At 39.3% G+C, this 2500-nt stretch overlaps 1 long non-coding RNA gene across 2 annotated transcripts in view; it reads left to right on the top strand.

Moving 5' to 3' along the window:
* LOC143029116 (uncharacterized) overlaps positions 1 to 2500 on the top strand; it is a 61993-nt gene that overhangs the window by 49518 nt on the left and 9975 nt on the right. The window contains exon 3 of one of the 2 annotated variants that reach the window (XR_012966767.1): positions 1 to 483. This exon is cut by the window's left edge and continues 1199 nt beyond it. The exons of the other annotated variant lie outside the window; for it this stretch is intronic. This is a non-coding gene — a long non-coding RNA (uncharacterized LOC143029116). Of the gene's footprint in view, positions 484 to 2500 lie in introns of those variants that run through there. 2 annotated transcript variants of the gene reach the window in all.

The raw sequence follows: 2500 nt of genomic DNA, 5'->3' as shown, positions 1-2500 counted from the left end.
CAAACACGTACGGACACGGACACGCACACACACATACACCCACACACGCACGCGCACGCACAAACACACTAGTACACGCAAACATCACACACAACCACAAACGCGCGGGCGCACACACACACACCAAATCGTCGAAACCAAATGAAACATGAAACAAAATTACTAATTACTTTATTGTATTGGAAGCAACATACTGTAACCCTACCTTATACTAAACAAAATACAAAGTTTGGACATTTGAAGATTCTTTTCTTAGATTTTATTGGGCTTATAGGAACCTATGTCCGGTATTTTTTTTTTTCTAACTCGTCTGTTATCATCGGTGAGAAGCCAGTGCTCTACCCAACATGAAACTTGACACGATTACTCCATCAAATGACCAACCGCGCGGAAAATAGCGGAGGAGACCACGCAGGAGTCTAAAGGCGGTTCCAGACGCTGCGACTTACTTGCGCGTTACGAGTTTGTGCAAACTATACGGAACACCCCAAGATCTAAGAATATAAGGTCTAACCACTTCCGACCGAATTTCGAGGGAGTTGGCGCAGCGGGCCCGTGAACGTCACCTGGCTGTTCAAAGTGGGGTTAGCGGGTCCTATAGCTGTCAGTTGAAGCTGGCCCGTCGTTCGAAAATGACGTCGCCTTCGCTCGCACCGCTCCACTCAATTAGTTATATTCTGACAAATATTATATAAAATATATATATAAATATATATAAAATATTATAGTTCCTGTCTATATATATGAATATATAATATATATGATATATAATATATATGATATATAATATATATAATATATAAAATATTATAGTTCCTGTCTTCCTTGGCGTTTCACAGTTTTCTTCAGTGTATCACAAAGAGAAAATGGACGCATCCAAATGACGTCAGAAGCTGCGCAGAACTGCTCCAACGGTTAGACCTGTTTACTTAGACCTTGGAACACCCCTGCGTGTCCACACGTTACAAAAAAAGTATGCACAATCGTCAGTCCATTTCTAGGTCTAGGTGGTGGTAGTCATGCCTGACCAAGAGCTTATTTTAGCGTTTTTATACTGTTTACTACATAAAAGAAAAACAAAGAGTAAATACCGGCGATAAAAGTGGTGCAAAACGTGGCTTCTTAGAAGAAAACAGCATTCCCACACAAACGTAATGAATGATTTAAGAGAAGACCCTAACGATTGGCGCAATTATATGCGAATGGATGAAAATGCCTACAAAGAATTACTGGAATAAGTGACTCCAAGTATACAACGGCAAAATACTGTGATGCGTGAATCTATATCACTTCATGAAAGACTGACTTGCACATTAATTAAGGTGGTTAGCAACTGGCAGGTCATACAGGGACTTAAGATTTTCAGTTGCCATTTCTCATCAATCTCTCTCTGTAATTATTCCTCAAACATGTAAAGCCATTTTCGTTGCTTTGAGAAGAAAATACATGAAGGTAATAATGTTCTTACTATAACTAAATACCAATTTATTAGAGTAGGTACAATACAAATTTATTAGAGTAGCCAGTAGGTACAATAAAAATAAAGCATACACAGATAGATTGTACAGTTAGATATGTTGCAGAAGGCACACATTCAGGGGTTGAAGCTACAGTAGTTGAGGGTTGGGAATGGGATGATATGGTCTGAATGTTATTGGGTAAAACAGATGTCAAGGATTACACAAGTTGCGCTTTTCGACTTGCACGGTGTACCGTTTTCCCGTCCACACACACGGGAATCCGTATACAAACCGGTTTGTGCAGGCAAGCCTACGGTAAAGCATGCACGTGTGGAACCCCCTTAAGGAAGAGCTACAGTCCGCGGAGGCAGATCTGAACCTTTATAATGAAGGTGAACAGCAAAACAATCCGCATCGTGGCGCTCTGAAGGGGGTTCCACACGTGCATGCTCTACCGTAGGCTTGCCTACTGGCTACTCTAATAAATTTGTATTGTACCTACTCTAATAAATTTGTATTTAGTTATAGTAAGAACATTATTATGGAAGTCTTGATATCTGACCTTTATAGGTCAGATATCAAGACTTCCATAATTTTTTGTATTTACAGTTTAATGTACATAAAAAAACATACTGACAGTATTCTATATAATTCCACCATCTACATCTTATCAAATTTGGCAAAAAACAGTTTTGCCTTCATTTCATTGCGTCATCTGCTATTCGAAACATTCCGCCCGTGCGCTTCGGGAAAGGTTCGGGGAATTCCGCGTTCGTGACGTCACAGTTGCCAAACAAACAATATTGTTATTCTGAATATCTAGATTTCGGAAAAGTGGTATGCGAGGCGCAATTAAAAGTGAATTTTCTGAATAAATTCTTCTGTAATAGGTAAAAACTTTATTTGTATGCTTTTAAAAAGTACTTTTTCGATTATTTTTAGTGAATGGTATATCTGTTGAAAGTAACTCGGGCGCGCTCTTGTTGCAAGGGTCCTCGCTGACCATGAAGATTTGTTGACAATGTTCCAAGCAATATTGA

This window comes from Oratosquilla oratoria, chromosome 10, assembly GCF_046742065.1.
Source record: "Oratosquilla oratoria isolate Oo_2021 chromosome 10, ASM4674206v1, whole genome shotgun sequence".
Lineage (NCBI taxonomy): Eukaryota > Metazoa > Arthropoda > Malacostraca > Stomatopoda > Squillidae > Oratosquilla > Oratosquilla oratoria.
Note: the sequence above shows the minus strand (reverse complement) of the source record. Positions and strands in the feature narration are given on the sequence as shown.